A 17561-nucleotide genomic window follows, 5' to 3' on the forward strand; every position below is an offset into this window, starting at 1 on the left:
CAAGACCTCGCTACAACAGTGATACGATCGGAGCGACAGTGATACGTTTACGCCGGGCTCATGCTACGATCTCAAGCGATCGGGGTATAAAATGTCGTATCAGGACAACTCCCCCGGAGGACTCCTCCCCCGGGGACTACTCCCACCTGACAACTCCCCCGGAGGACCACTCCCCCGGAGGACGTCTCCCCCGGAAGACTACTCCCCCGGAGGATGTCTCCCCCGGAGGACTACTCCCCCGGAGGACGTCTCCCCCGGAGGACAACTCCCCCGGGGATTACCCCCCCCCCCGACTACTCCCCCGGGGACTACTCCCCCGAACACTACTCCCCCGGGGGACTACTCCCCCTAGGACTATTTCCCCAGGGACTACTCCCCCGGACGACTACTCCCCCGGGAACTACTCCCCCGAGGACTACTCCCCCGGGAACTACTCCCCCGAGGACTACTCCGCCGGAGGACTACTCCCCCGGAGAACCACTCCCCCGGAGGACCACTCCCCCGGAGGACCACTTCCCCGGACGACAACTCCCAGGTTGACTAATCCCCTAGGTGACAACCCCCACCACTTTTTTTTTTTTTTTTAAATGAAAGACTTCGATTTAGATTCCTGTGGACGCTGATCTTTCAAGAGTGACAGAGTTAACTTTAAGTTTGTGTGAACGTAACCTAGTTCCTATATTCTTTGTTGATTCCTTCATTTTCATCATGATAATTGAGCTTCGGCTAAGTACACGGAACTTTATTTCAGAAATGACGCAAACATAGATGTTCGACATCATTATTCTGTAAAACTAAGAGGGCAAATCGTCCCTTAATTCCCAAATTATCATCTGCTGTCTATTTGTGACCCTGCACCTCAAAACAAACAAAAAGTCGCCAGACATGAATTTTTAGTTAAGACCATATTCTGAAAGAGCAGCCTTTAAGCTTTAAAATGATGTATAACTCAAGTCAAATGGACTCTCCTAACCTATCTAAATATTGAAAAGAAAGCACAAACTCAGGAAAAGTGTGAACTGAGAAAAGATGCTCTGAAGTTCAGTGTCTATTCAAGCGTTTAATTTTTACCAAACCGTGCTGGCTGTGCGATGAATGGGACAAAAAACAGGAAGTAAACCACCAGGGTAATAACAATGAAGGGATTATCAGTTTAAACTGAAATTAGGCATACCTCATTAACACATTCTGTCCATAATCAATGCCAACTTTCAAAGCAGTAGCACTATCCTTTCAAAAAATTATTAGAGTTGAAAATGAAGAGTGTGGACAAGGTTTTTCAGAAATGAAAAAGGGATTCTAAAGACACACCTAATCACACTATTCTACCAAAAAAGTTCAAGATAAACTGCTAGAAAAGCACACTTTCCTGCCCGTTTTATGATACCAAATTTTAGCATAATGTAACAGAAGACGTGCTCTTTCAGAAAATATGAAAAAGTCAAGTTCGGCTAGGTTGACCCATTTCACTTATTTTCAGTCCTCACGCAAAATCAGTGTGTGCGACTTTATGTTCGTTTTGAGGTGCACGGTCACATTTAATTAATGCGCTTTTGACAATCATATCTTATTTCTTATTATTTACAGTCTGGAAAAAAATTCATATAAATCCCATTAACAGAAACTGTCAACGTGAAAAAAAAATATACCACACAATATAGGAACGTCACTGTAATGTTATATTTTTGAAATAAGTTTCTTCCTTCCTTTTACATCTAGAGGAAGGTTCCACAAATCATGAGTTCTTTAGAAGACTTTTACAATGCAGGTTTGAATGTGATCGCATATGTGTTTTTTTGTGTGTTTTTGAGACACCTTAGTAATGGGTAAACTTTCCTTCTATTTATTATGATATTACGTTATGAAAAACTGATGGCCGGTAAGGAACCAAAGTCAACAAAATGAGAGTCATTGTGGGAGCGACCAAGCGAGCGTGTTTGAAAATTGTTGCAAAAACTTGCTCGTTGTTGCTTCATTATATCCGAATTTATCTGTTTATTGCTCGCTTATTATTCCTTTCAAACTGATGTAGAAAGAAAACAAGAGCTGGGGGAAGGGGGGGGGGTGTGCTAGACGCCCACCCGAGTATTACGGTCACCACATCTGACGGAATTTCCCTGTAAATTAAACCTACTTCTCCAATTTTCTCTAGGAGCCCCCCCCCCCCCCCCCCCCCCGGGCCACATACCTAATAAAACTGACTCTGGGTCCCTATCTCATTAGAATGATTCCAACCAACTTTGGGGTTGGGGGAATCTCAGAGGCAAATCTCTCGTTTGAAGAAGCTGCACCCCTGTGCCAGTGTATATCTTGGCAATCAAGGACTTAAAAACCAAAGATATAAAACACCTGTTTCTTGACCCTGGCTAGTCCAGATACTGCACAATTTTAATCGTCCGCATTCCCCACACTAACACACGCATATACAATCATGCATGCACCCACACAATGCGCCCAACCGCTGATTGCGACACTCCATCAATTGGTACTCCCGAAAAAAAATTGTATTCAGGAGGGGTGATCTTGTGTAATACAGTGTACATACAGACACCATCAACGTACGTCCGTACATCACTGCATGTCAGTGCATGGAGGTGACGTTACGAATACAGTCCAGGAAGTGGACTAGACCCTGGCCTAATCTAAGCATCAGTCACCGCCACAGGGGGGGGGGCACCCGCGAGAGGAGGAGATTGTTTTGGTTTTGGCATGGGCTATGTAGCTCCATGGTGCGTAGGCCTATGTGTGTCGACAAACTTCTACAATGCTCTCCTTCATATTCCTGTATTTTCGTTATTTATGGGCCATTTTTTTTCGTTAGAAATTCAAAACGGATGACTATAAAACTTCTCAATAGAATATAAAATCTAAAACTTTAGAAAGAATAGAGAAAATTGAATGGTCTGCCACAGGCAGATATCCTTATCATGCTCTTACGTAATATGACAGCTGTTGCAGTCATTAAACCCTGGCTTGGCCTCCAGGTTTGCCACGCCTGGGTAGAAAGTTATTTTGCAGTGGACAAATACATCTACTCCCATTCCTAAACGAGGAATCGTTAGGGGGGTATAGCACCCCATCAACTTCGTTTGGTGATGGGGTCTCGCCTCAAACGGGGGTTTGACGGCATGTGCAAACTGGTTCTGAAGAAGATGAAAATAGAATGCATCAACTTCCCCCCTTTTTCACCCATCTTAAGTGGCCCGGTTCCCCAAGGGGATTCCAATAAGTCGCGAACAACATATTAAATTAATTGTGACCTGCTACAACAAAATGATCCTAAAGTCGGGCGAGGTCGATTATTTGAAAATTGCATGACGCAATTCCCGAATCTTTCTGCTTTAAATTGATATATAACACATGTTATAAAAATAATCGGCTGTGGAGATATCGATGTTTAAAAGAGAGCATGTCGAGACGTCTGGGAAATCACTGTTTCGAGAAAAGCGCCCTAAAAGTTCTCCTTGCGATGCACTCACGATCAAGGGACACGAAAGTCAGTATTCACCTCCGGACAATAGAAGGTAAGCCCTAGCAACCCCCGAAATGCTCATTCAAACACAGCGTCGGCGGTCTCCTCACCGACCAATCAGCGACCAGGATGGCAGGAGAAGCGGCTGGGCATAGCGCACCCCGCCACCGCGCACCAGTCGACTGGGGAGTGTGCGAGCTTCACGCTTCGGTTAGCGGCAAGCAGCAAACTGACCAATGAGATCGCTCTGGTCGATGTTAGGGGCGGAGCCTATCTGTGGCGCTCAATCCAAATGTTCGAACCAGTTTCTGCTTCGTTGAAACGCCGAAAGACATGGCCCAGAAAAACGCTATTTTTTGGTCTTTCCTTTCATCATTTTGCTTCAAAATTTCGACAGATGATAGAAGACATGTCAGACTCCAATAATATGTCAAATTCAGAAAATCGTAAGTTTTGACCAATTTTGATGCTTTGACTTCAAACTCGATTTTTACAGCTTCGACCGTGCGCGACTTTAGGACCATTTCGTTGTAGCGGGTCACAATTGTCTATAAAGTATCTATGTAAATCATATCTTGAGTGTAGTGCTTTTGGGTTTAGAGAAAAGATTTAAGGGGGTGGCTACCCCCGGCCCCTGGGGACCACAGTAAACACCCAAACAACTAAAAGCACTTTGGGACTCTATATCCCCTGGGGATGGTTCGCAGTAAGTTTGGCTGAAAGCTGCCAACTGGTTCTGAAGAAGAAGAAAAAAAAAATGTTTTTCCCAATGCCCCCCCCCCCCAACCAGGAGCTCCAAGGGGGCTATCCAAGGTATCGTCATGACTATTCTTCACCTACTAATACATCTATGTCCACACACAATATATCTAGACTGTAATGTTATGGGTCTGGAGAACAAATTTCTCCCTATTTTCGGGGGGGGGGGGGGAGGCACATGCACAACATGAACAACTTTTGGACCCTACCTCCTAAGGATAATTCCCACCAAGTTTGATTGAAATCCGTCCACTGGTTCTGAAGAAAAAAAGAATGTGTTTATCCCCCTTGGCCCCCACCCCATACCTTTCATCCCTATAGGCGTCCAAAGGGGCCACATTGGCTCTTGCTATGAACAAATAATTTTCATATATTAGGTATATCTACACAACGCATTATCCTCACTGTAGGCCCATCTCTTTTGGGTTCGGAAAAGATCTTTTAAAGTTTACCCCCCCCCCCTTTCCCTCTTAGGGGCCCTCCCCCTGGGCCCTGGGGGCTATATGCTCCACATGAACGACTTTGGGTCCCTACCCCCTATGCACAGCCCCTTCTACATGATACCGCCATTGCTAGGCACGCGTTTTAGCGGTAATAGCCGAAGACAGCCCTGACCAGTGGCGGCTACGGGAGGTGGGGGGGGGGGGCGAATCGGTCGGTTTTAATTTGCGTGATGACTTTTTTTTTTTTTTAAGTCATCACTCAAATTTAGTCAAAAAAAAAAATTCGGCCGAACATTCGGCCCCCTTCTTGGAGATCCTGGATCCACCAGTGCTGACGTTGTTCTTCGTTGCATGCTAGCCTATGCATTCATCTCGTCCCTCCTCGTGTAGTCTGGTTTCCAGACCCTTTGCCAACTGGACTCCGCGAAGAAAGAAAACAAGGCAAGTGCCAAATTGTGTCTTGCCCATTCACGTACAAGAAAATTTTCAAACTCCCAGAAGTTCGTTGACCCGCCTATGACCTTTGACCTTGTGGTAACCTTCAGCTTCCCAAGGGACATCTACCATCTAAGTTTGGTGACAAACACACAGTTACACCAAAAGTTACGAGCAATAAACGAAACGCGCCCTGCGACCTTTGACCTTGAGGTGCCCTTTATGTTTTGTAAAATGTGTATCTTTGTATAACCACTCTTCCCTCCAAGTTTGATTGAAATCAAAATCCTCAGTAGAGAGTTATTCAAGTTTTTGTAGCGTTATGGACAGACGACGGGCGGACGGACGACGGACGGACAGACGCCGCAGGTGATCCCTTAAGTCCTGGTCACAACTCGCCGTGCGTACTTTTAGTCCGTACGTTTTTGGCGGAGGCCACGGCATTCACGTCTTTTTCTGAAAACGTGGGGAGGGAGTGACTAGAGCAGGGAGGAAGTACGTCTACGCACGACACTCGCACGGTTGCGCAGGGTTAAGTACGTGGTCCGCACGCCACGCCTGGGCGTGAGGGGTTACGTGCATCGTACGTTGTGCACGTGGTAAGTGAGTTGTACGTGCTTACAACGTACACTCTCCGTGCGGATTGCCACGTTATCTTGCGGAGACTGTAATTACACGTGCAGCTCACATACGGTATCCCTACTCTCTCGCATGCTGTAAGTGCGTGCAAGTGCGATGTTTGTTTGTTTTTGTTTTTGTTTTTTTCCCGTCAGATGTTGGGGGTAGGCCTATAGGACCACCCTCCGAGATTCTTCTGATGTATAATCATACGTCTTCTCCATACGTGTACATGGCAGTTTAACCTTCTGTGTACCATATTTCATGTCCATAGGTTTTTATGTGAAATGTGTGAATGTAACCCACTGACAGAGAAAGGGTTAATACATCAGGGCCCTTTTTCATATATAAAGAAAAAAGAGTTGATATGATAGCAACTCTTGCTGGAATTGCAATTGTCATTGTAACGACAAGAATCCAGCTTCCTGACTGGCTGTTGCCATTGGAAGTTGTCATTCCAGCAAGAGTTGCCACTCTAATTTATTTTATGAAATGGTACACGTATAAACATATTATCGTGTATACAATGACATTGTAAAACATTATTTTGGTTTAAATAGCCTAACACATTGGTACTGGAGATGAGCTGAGAATATTTTACGTTTGTTATTTCAGATGCATATGATTTGATGTTATGAAGTCTGCCATCTTTACACGCAGTTTCAGAGGTGGCCAGTGGTTCATTTCAGCCATCCAGCATATTTTGAGGTAGATTAACAGCATATTGCTGGATTATTATGATGACAGTAATACTGTCATCATAATAATTCCTTCCTTGCTTAATTTCGAAATATACACATTCTCAATTTCAGCTTAACTGAGAATTGTACTGACTTTATCACTGCTCTACAAAAACAATGATGACCAATGTACGCACGTTTACTGTAGAGGGCACGTACGTTGCCCGTACTTAGGATGAATCCGTAGCCCGAAAGCAGCGAAAGTTCCTCGTGACATAAAAGTGCTACGGCGTGTCTGCGTGCTTCAAAATCCGTACTGAGGCGGTACTTATTACGTACGGATCCCCAAGTTTTTTCCACGTTTTTGCAAGTAGACAGCACGCACTTGCAAGTACGGCGAGTTGTGACCACGGCTTTGAGCCCTGGTCGCAACTCGCCGTGCTTGCTTTTCGTCCGTACGTTCTTGGCGGAGGCCACGGCGTTCACGTTTTTTTCTAAAAACGTGGGGAGGAACTGACTAGCGCAGGGAGGAAGTACGTCAACGCACGACACTCGCACGGTTGCGCAGGATGTAAGTACGTGGCCCGCACGCCACGCCTGGCCATGAGGGGTTACGTGCATCGTACGTTGTGCACGTGGTAAGTGAGTTGTACGTGCTTGCAACTTACAATCTGCGTGAGATTGCTACGTTCTCTTGCGGATGCTGTAATTACACGTGCTGCTCACGTAAGGTATCCCTACTCTGTCGCATGTTGTAAGTGCGTGCAAGTGCGATGATTTTTTTTCTCCTCGTCAGATGCTAGGGGTAGGCCTAATTATAGGACCACCTTCCAAGGTTCATCAGATGTATAATCATACTTCTTCTCCATAGATGTATATGGTAGTTTAACCTTCTGTGTGTCATATTCATTTCATGTCTATAGGTTTTTATATATTCTGTTGAAAGAAATGAGATTGAAATAAATAAACTAAGTGAAATATGTGAAATGTGTGCATATTTGACTCATTGACAGAGAAAGGGTTAATAGGCTATAAATCAGGTATAGGACCATAGAGCTGTACAGCTCTATGCATAGGACCTAGGTTACATCACGTATAAAATGGCATTGTATACCTGATGTAGGCTAATAGGCTAATGTCAATATCAGGTATACAATGACATTGTATAACATTATTTGGATTAAAACATCCTAACACATTAACACTTGAGGTGAGATGCGTTTGATTTGCTGTTATGAAGTCTGCCATCTTTATACCCAGTTTCAGAGGTGGTGGCATTTCAGACATGGAGGCATTTTTTAGCTAGATTTATCAGCATATTAATAGAATGAATGTAGGCCTATGGGTTTGCAGTTTCATCTGAGACTAAATGTGTCACGTTTGCAATTAAGGCCCTATATAAGGTAATACTGTCATAGAAAATGTTTCCTCGCTTAATTTCAAAATATACACATTCTCAATTTCAGAGAATGGTACTGACTTTATCACTGTTCTGCATGTACAATGATGATCAATGCCTTTTAACCACGCTTGAGCAGATCTTTAATGTAACATTTTTTTTTTCAAAACTCCATAAATCTTGTCACTTCATGCATTGACCACTCAGAGCTCAAGATCTCTATATGTTTTGCTTCTTCAAGCAGTTTTTTATACTTTGTCTTATGTGCCCCAAAATATAGTACAAGTATATACAAGTGTGTGTATTCATTACTAATCGCCTACCAGGCAGAAGGGTCCTATAACATAATCATTTTGGTTTGTGACACAATTCGAAAGAGCTTTAAACGCCCTTTCAAGTGATATAACAATCATTTACTGTGTACGCGATTTTTTCGATCATATAATCCTTACAGGGAATTTCTGCCCGGTAGGTGAAATAGAACAGTATGAATATATAATTGCCATCATCATGACATCTTGGAGACGAAAATGATGATATTCGTCCGTCGGCTCGGTTCGTGTACCTTGCAGAGATCACTGCGCACAACTTGCGTTTTAAGTGCGGAGCAGGTGCTTATTCGGCAAATCACCAAAAACACATTTATAATGTTAAAAAATCAAATAAGAAATATGACCTCCACTATAGAGAATGCACGCAATACATACAAGTCTATGGGAAGTATTCATCCCATACAAGCTCTGCTGGTGTATGTTGGTCTTGTATTATGTCAGATCTCTTCCTCCCTCCCTCCCCCTTCTCCTCCATACCCCCCCCCCCTCTACCTCTCTCCTCTACCCCACGCCCCCCACTCTGCCTTGTTACAATTTGTTTTCTTATTATGTTCTTGTGGTACCAGGTACTAGATCTTCATAGCAGTCAGCAGTATCACACAACTTGGAATGACTGTGTTATTTTAATGTATTTCTTTGTTTTGGCTACCACTGAAACAGCTCAAAATACATAAAGTTAGTCTGTTTGACAAAACAAAGTCTCTTCAAGTACTTTGTAGGCAATAAGGTGATGATGACACCCCCATAATCAAGGATAACTGCCTGCATCTATGTATTCATCTTAATATGAAGAACTGATCAACACTGCAAGAATTTATTCAAAGAAACCCCAAAGGCCATGATTGTCAAAAGTGTCCCCTTTGAGAAGGTTTATAACCCTTGAATGTGTAATCTCATATGATGTAGGGGCAAATATCACCAAAAACACATTTATAATGTTAAAAAGTCAAATAAGAAATATGACCTCCACTATAGAGAATGCACGCAATACATACAAGTCTATGGGAAGTATTCATCCCATACAAGCTCTGCTGGTGTATGTTGGTCTTGTATTATGTCAAATCTCTTCCTCCCTCCCTCCCCCTTCTCCTCCATACCCCCCCCCCCCCCTCTACCTCTCTCCTCTACCCCCCGCCCCCCACTCTGCCTTGTTACAATTTGTTTTCTTATTATGTTCTTGTGGTACCAGGTACTAGATCTTCATAGCAGTCAGCAGTATCACACAACCTGGAATGACTGTGTTATTTTAATGTATTTCTTTGTTTTGGCTACCACTGAAACAGCTCAAAATACAAAGAGTTGGTCTGTTTGACAAAACAAAGTCTCTTCAAGTACTTTGTAGGCAATAAGGTGATGATGACACCCCCATAATCAAGGATAACTGCCTGCATCTATGTATTCATCTTATGAAGAACTGATCAACACTGCAAGAATTTATTCAAAAAAAAAACCCAAAGGCCATGATTTTCAAAAGTGTCCCCTTTGAGAAGGTTTATAACCCTTGAATGTGTAATTTCTCATATGATGTAGGGGCAAATATCACCAAAAACACATTTATGATGTTAAAAAGTCAAATAAGAAATATGACCTCCACTATAGAGAATGCACGCAATACATACGAGTTTATGGGAAGTATTCATCCCATACAAGCTCTGCTGGTGTATGTTGGTCTTGTATTGTGTCAGATCTCTTCCTCCCTCCCTCCCCCTTCTCCTCCATACCCCCCCCCCCTCTCCCTCTCTCCTCTACCCCCCTCTACCTCTCTCCTCTACCCCCCCCCCCTCCCTCTGCCTTGCTACAATTTCGTTTTCTTATTATGTTCTCGTGGTACCAGGTACTAGATCTTCATAGCAGTCAGCAGTATCACACAACTTGGAATGACTGTGTTATTTTAATGTATTTCTTTGTTTTGGCTACCACTGAAACAGCTCAAAATACATAAAGTTAGTCTGTTTGACAAAACAAAGTCTCTTCAAGTACTTTGTAGGCAATAAGGTGATGATGACACCCGCATAATCAAGGATAACTGCCTGCATCTATGTATTCATCTTAATATGAAGAACTGATCAACACTGCAAGAATTTATTCAAAGAAACCCCAAAGGCCATGATTTTCAAAAGTGTCCCCTTTGAGAAGGTTTATAACCCTTGAATGTGTAATCTCATATGATGTAGGGGCAAATATCACCCAAAACACATTTATAATGTTAAAAAGTCAAATAAGAAATATGACCTCCACTATAGAGAATGCACGCAATACATACAAGTCTATGGGAAGTATTCATCCCATACAAGCTCTGCTGGTGTATGTTGGTCTTGTATTATGTCAGATCTCTTCCTCCCTCCCTCCCCCTTCTCCTCCATACCCCCCCCCCCTCTACCTCTCTTCTCTACCCCCCGCCCCCCACTCTGCCTTGTTACAATTTGTTTTCTTATTATGTTCTTGTGGTACCAGGTACTAGATCTTCATAGCAGTCAGCAGTATCACACAACCTGGAATGACTGTGTTATTTTAATGTATTTCTTTGTTTTGGCTACCACTGAAACAGCTCAAAATACATAAAGTTAGTCTGTTTGACAAAGCAAAGTCTCTTCAAGTACTTTGTAGGCAATAAGGTGATGATGACACCCCCATAATCACGGATAACTACCTGCCTCTTTGTATTCATCTTATGTCGAACTGATCAACACTGCAATAATTTATTCAAATAACCCCCAAAGACCATGATTTTCAAAAGTGTCCCCTTTGAGAAGGTTTATTACCCTTGAATGTGTAATTTCTCATATGATGTAGGGGCAAATATAACCTAAAACACATTTATGATTTTAAAAAGTCAAATAAGAATATGACCTAGCTCTACTATAGGGCTCACACCTGTAAATAAAATGGACTGTCCCAGACCCCTTCACAAATTCGTACCAAAAATACCAAAATAAATGAAGAAAAAAAAATAATTAAAAATCAATGATGTAGTTTGGCAAAAAAAAAAAAAAAAAACTGATTAGCTGTAGACATTGAGTATGAATTCCTCTAGAAACTGCATTTTGATTGGAAGATGAAAGCTTCTCTGATGGAATTTGAGGAGACTATATTTCATTGGGTACGTGTACGGAAAATAGGTGATTTTTTGAGTGACAAGAACTCGTAGTCTGGCTTTGCGGACCCTTGGACAGAATTAGAGCAGAAGAACCCGCCCTGGAAATTTGGTGGATGAAAGGGTATATCTCACTTATTGAGGTTAGTGAAGATGAAACACCTCATTTCTCCCAGCTATTTTACAGATTTTTTTTTTTGAAATTTGAATTTTAACACACGTCTCTATGAGGAATTATTTACCCGTGTGAGCCCTACCAATAGACCGATTCGAGCGACTGCTCATGGAAGTGCGAACTCTACAGGCGCCATCATTACTGGGGGCTTCTGTCTAGTTTACATAGTGTGCCTCTTCTAGTTTTTCTTGTTGATGCATTAGCGAACAGTCCAATCGAAGTCTTTTTTGTTACTGAAGACAATTGCCACAGATAGCATATAGCACAAAAAGATTGTACTCTTTGAAAATCTCGTCATAGGAGTGAGATCATTCTGCAAAAAGTATCTGAACTTCATGGAGTTTCAAACATGCCAACGCTCTGACATAGCTGAAAATACATAATCACATGGAGCTCTTTCTTGAATAAACTGCTTTCATGTACAATGTTTTTGTAATAATGGAACTCATTGAATAATGACTATGAATTGTACTGTGTCACATTGTTTCTTATTACTCCTAGAACAATTAGTTGTTTGAGGATGACAGATTGATGTAATCAAGTCATGACTGGTGACAAAATATGTGTCAGTTGATGATTGTCTTCATTGGCTGTGTACAGTTTTGACATGATGGTATGACAGTTGTGATGTCCGTAACATTATCAAGGGTAATGACTAATGTCGATAGGAAAGACGGTAATGTGATTGATATGTTTATGTTAACTACAACATCATCAGGACTGAGAAAATGTCATTATTTACACATTGAAATTTGATTATTTTTTTTCTTTAAAGTAGGAAGAACAAACGTTGACAAGGAAATATTGGTTTAAAAGTGTCAACTTACATTAAAAGCAAGAATCGACTTACATTTTCTACCCTGTCCTCCTTTCCCCCACTCTTTACTTCTTTCAGTATTTTTGATCAACTTTTCTCTTTATCCTTCTTTTTCTTTTAACATATATATCCATCTCTATCATCTCTCTCTCTCTTTGTACATGTATCTTTTTTTTCTAATCTGTTCTTTCCCCCAAATCATCTCTGTCTGCATATTTTCTGATTAGCTCTTCTTTCCTTCTTCATCCCTCTCCTCTTCTCTATTGGTCTACCTACTGTTTCTTTCTTTGTCTGTCTGTTTTATTTCTATTTCTGCTTCCTCTTTTTCTCCTTCAAAAACACCCGGAAACACAGAAACTCATACATTGGCTGCACACAAATACATGTTAAGATGAACAGGGCAGAAATAGTACAGTGTCATCACAATGTATTAAATTAACTTGACAATTACTTGAAGTTGATTGTATATTGGACTGTTTGCCCCATAGTTTTGAAATATGAAAATCCCAAATTCTGAAATAAACATTTCAGAAAAAAATACAGTTTTAGTGAATAACATATTCATGGCATCTCAGTTAAACAGTGTATTTCTATCTTAAGGTCCACATTAACATCAATTTGATTTGAATGAACTCATTGGCATACTGCCCGTGTTACGTTTATCACTGTTTTGTAAACTATGCAAAACTTCAAGATACAATAACATTCTTATTTCACGTCCGGTTTTGATCCAAATTTCCACAGTTATGCTTGTTTGATTTTATTTTGTTCATTCAAATCAACGTGATGTAGAGGTGGAATTGGCCTTTAAGTTAAACTATAGATGTACACTTCAAATCTCTTTAAACTATTACTCGAGCAACCCCAAAATTTGACAGAGTCAGAATAAGGGTTGACCTTGCAACAATAGAGAACATAATAGTATGTAGAAGTGGAGGTGTTTAAGGAATGGGTTATTGATTGATCCCATTTTGAAAATCTGAGACATTTGGCCACATATGCTATCTGAAGATCTGGTGTGGTGCATAAATGAAACCTTCATAATATTTTAGCATCCATCTTGATATTCATCATTAATGTCCATGGAAATTTCTTCCTCATTTGCAACCTCACTTTGACTTTCCCTTGACACAGTTCCCTCACTTATCAGAAGGGGTAAGTTGTAAGTTGTAAGTTGCATAACCCAGCACAAATAATTAAAATGTCATCAACATTTTGAGCCGTTCCTGGAATTACACTGCTCAAAATCTTGAAGCACTTCAGGAGTCGAATAGCCCTCTCTACATGAATTCTCACATTGGCCATTCTTCTCGTTTCCGTAACACTTTGTTCAGGTAGACGTCTAGCTGTCTTTACACCCTTTTGTAAACGCTGGAATTGATAATTCTACCCCAGGTGGCAGAATATCTGTGATGGTATACCCTCTGTCGGCAAGGACTTCATCTCCTGGCAATAAATGTTCACCAAATCCACTATTTTTTTTTTTTAAATGAAAGTGTCACTTGCCCTTCCACCGAAGAGTTTAGAAACAAAGGCTACAAAGCCAATTGGGGCTATATACAATACAGCGCCCTGTAGGTATTGTGGCTTTTGTAATTTGAATAAGTCTGTGCCCCCTTTTTTTGTCGATTAAGATGGTCTCTGTACAAATATTTCGGTACAGTCTATAATGCATGTGGCTTTTTGACGGCAAGAAGCAAAGCATTGTGGTCGAATTTTTGCCAAAGTGTCACGTGCTGGCCAGAAGATTAAGATGGTTTTCACATACTTGGAAATTATTGTTAACCACGTAGAAAATACGGTTACCGCTCGTTATTCCGAAGGTTCGTTATTCCGAAGGCTCTTTATTCCTAAGATTCGTTATTCCGAAGGTTCATTGTTCCGAATTTCATGTTGGGATTAATCAATCTTCGGAATAACGAACCTTCGGAATAACGCCACAAATTTTCGGATTAACGAACCCTTTTTCATTTTCGGATTGACGAACCTCTAGGTATAGGGAATTTTCGTGTTTCGGATTAACGACCCTTCGGAATAACGAACCTTCGGAACAGCGAACCTTCGGATAACGAACAGCACCCGAAAAGACTGCGCATGATGTGGTTCTTAAGATTAAAAATCTTGTGCCAAGGTCAGTAGACATAAAGTCAAGTCGAAGTCTCATAAGAACAAGCAAAATCTAATCACGCACATCAATTTGGAAATTTGGTACAGATGACAAAGTCATGAGGAGAGCATTGACAAACTAATTAACACACCTTTTCTCAGTCATGTGTAAAACTTGACCACACCATCACTCATCTTTGTTATCGATACTTCAGGACACTGATCTGTTTGTGCTGCTTTAGACTTTGCATTTCACGATTGATCTTCCATTGCATAGCTGTGATCATGTAGAGTGACATCTTTCCACTGAAAGAAATGATTATTCATCTGAAGTGTATCTGTCTGCACAGAGTTGCGGTTTATCCCCTTGTCTCTCTCAACATCATCATGCTCTTCAATGTGCTGTTCAACATCAGCTGCCATGTCTGTCGTTTTGGCTGGAGTACGTTGTTTGGGTTGTGGTCTTGAAAAATACATAAATCATAAATGATTAAAACACTGGTTTTCATGTCACTTTTATTGTCTGCCAGACAATTCATTTTACATTCATTTATACTAAATGCTGGTCTTATTTCAAAAGTTTAGGCCACCCCAAATTTAATGATATCACCATGTAATAATGTACAACAATAACATTAAATTTTGTGTGAAAATAAAAACCTACTCTAATCAAGTGCTCATTCTACCTAAAATGATACCCATGTGGCTGCAGAACAGTATTTTATAACGTATGCATACAGCTGAACAATGACATGTAAAAATATCTAGTTATTTCATTTCCTGAAAAAGATGCTTTAGTATTGAAATGAGTCAATAACATCTAGCAGTAGACCCTACTGTGTATAACCAATAAATCTTGTAGCCCAGACACTTGCCTGGATACGGATGACCAGCAGTTGATTTTCCATCTTTGAAGTGGACTAAACACACCTGCCGGGGAGAAAAGTTACAGGAACCAACAGATAAGTTCCGCAAATGCGTTTTAAGTTCATGACAATGACATGTATTGTAATAATCTCACACTCAATGTTCTACAATTAATTTCTGTTCAAATCATTTCACTTTTTGGTAGAAAATGATCAAATTCATGGTGAACAATTTGGTCTAGTAGTAAAAGTAGAAGCAGAATTAAATTTTCAAACCATTTTATACAGTATGATTGAAGGTACCGCCTATCATCACCCTAAGGATCTGCAGCTTATTTATTCCAAAAGCATAGAACAAATTCGCCTAAGTATTGCATCGAATATGCCATAAATACTGCAGTTTCGAATATCATTACCATCCTCTTGATTTTGAATCTGCTTAGTGAAATAAAGCCATTTCAGTGCGTGCAATGTATTCTTCTTAGCGACTTAAAAGGGTACCTCAACATCGGAAACCCTTCCCTCCATAGGAAAATCACATGAATTCACAGTCATGCATTGTGTTCGCAATTTACTAAACGGATGTGTACTGTAACTCAACCGTGTTTAGTTTAGTTTAGTTTATTAGTTTGCCTATGAGCTTGTTTTGTTTTCCTGTCTTCGTTATTATTATTACCATTGCATATGGCCCATAATCTCATGCATCCCTTTTCGTTTAATACGCCAACAACTATGATACGCAGGGAGCCGATGTTAAAGGGATCGTATAGTTTTGGTTCAGACCCAATTTCATGTTTCTATCATCTATTGGTGAGATAATGAGAAACCTCTTATGAAATATGTGATTCCATGAGGAATCCAACGTTTATTTGATGAAAATTGGTTTTGAAATGGCTGAGATATCCAAAACAGAGAGATTCTAATAAAGTGTAGGACCCACACTTTATTACGATCGCTTTGTTTTACTTTGTTTTTGGATGTTTCAATCATTCTAAACCCGATTTTCATCAAATAAACTTTGAATTCCTCTTAAAATGGTATGCTTTGTACTATTTCATAAGTGTTTTCTTGGTATCTTGCAAAAACTTAAAAGTCCAATTCTCATCTCCACCAATACTGTACTATCCCTTTAAGGTGCCCTGCCGATACGTGGTCCCATTGGTCTTGTACCTAACCCCGGGGCGCTCCTTGTACACAGTTATGTATACTGTGGGCTACGCGTTAGGGCTGGTCGCAGTTAGGTCTTACTCTTATCATACATCTGGAAACCTGAATTCATCTTTTATCTACATCTAGAAAACATATAATAGATGCACACTTGAAGAGTGCTTACTGGACGATCTAAGCCCTGGACCTATACAGTAGCTATGCTTAGTTTAATATTCTAACTGGATTTTCTTTTATCTTGTCGAAGCGGTGTCAATGTGCTTGACACTGAAAACACTGCCCACAGTTAAGTTTAATTTGAGAACGATAATATTCAATTTTAGGTTGGCATTTTATAAAGTAGTCGTCTAAGGTATAGTTGGACAACTCAAACTCACCCTGCTGTTGGCTTTAGGAATAAAATTCTTGCGATTCATATTCTTCAACCATTCCTGAAGTTTTGCAGCAGTGCATTTCAGCTGAAGCTCCGTTTGAAATCTATGCATTCTGTAAGGCTGTGAGCACTCACACTAATCGTGAGTCAAAGGAGAATGAAGTTCACACACCGATAGTTTTAATCTTCTAGGTTCTTGCTATTGTTTGTGCGTAGTGTTTCCCTGTTCCTTGCTTCGCTGTTTTCCTTGTGGATTAGAGCTATTTCGTCTAATAAAACAATCACGAGTGCACAACAATGTAAACCAGCAGGGGGAAGACTCATGTGTGTGCACGCCGATCATCGTGGTGGGTAAAGAGTCCTGTATTGTACCAACAATGAGTGGGGAACGGGCCGCTGCGCTGCTATTAAGGCCCCCATATCACTAGAAAGGCGACCATGGCGACCATAGCGATCTGTGACGATTTAACAAATAGTGGCGCGATCGCCGTCCGTCTCCATTTTTGGCCTACGAGGCGATTACACTACGCTTTCTCCACGCTCAACCTGCGCTGTAGGCGATAGCGCCATGATGATAATACGACACTGTCACGTTGTTGCCTCGTTTCCAGGCCGACGGGACGCTTTGCTTCTGCGATTGTACCGACTGTGTTGCGATATTCGTACGCTTATCAAGACCTCGCTACAACAGTGATACGATCGGAGCGACAGTGATACGTTTACTCGGGGCTCATGCTACGATCTCAAGCGATCGGGGTATAAAATGTCGTATCAGGACAACTCCCCCGGAGGACTCCTCCCCCGGGGACTACTCCCACCTGACAA

This window comes from Diadema setosum, chromosome 6 (assembly GCF_964275005.1).
Source record: "Diadema setosum chromosome 6, eeDiaSeto1, whole genome shotgun sequence".
Lineage (NCBI taxonomy): Eukaryota > Metazoa > Echinodermata > Echinoidea > Diadematoida > Diadematidae > Diadema > Diadema setosum.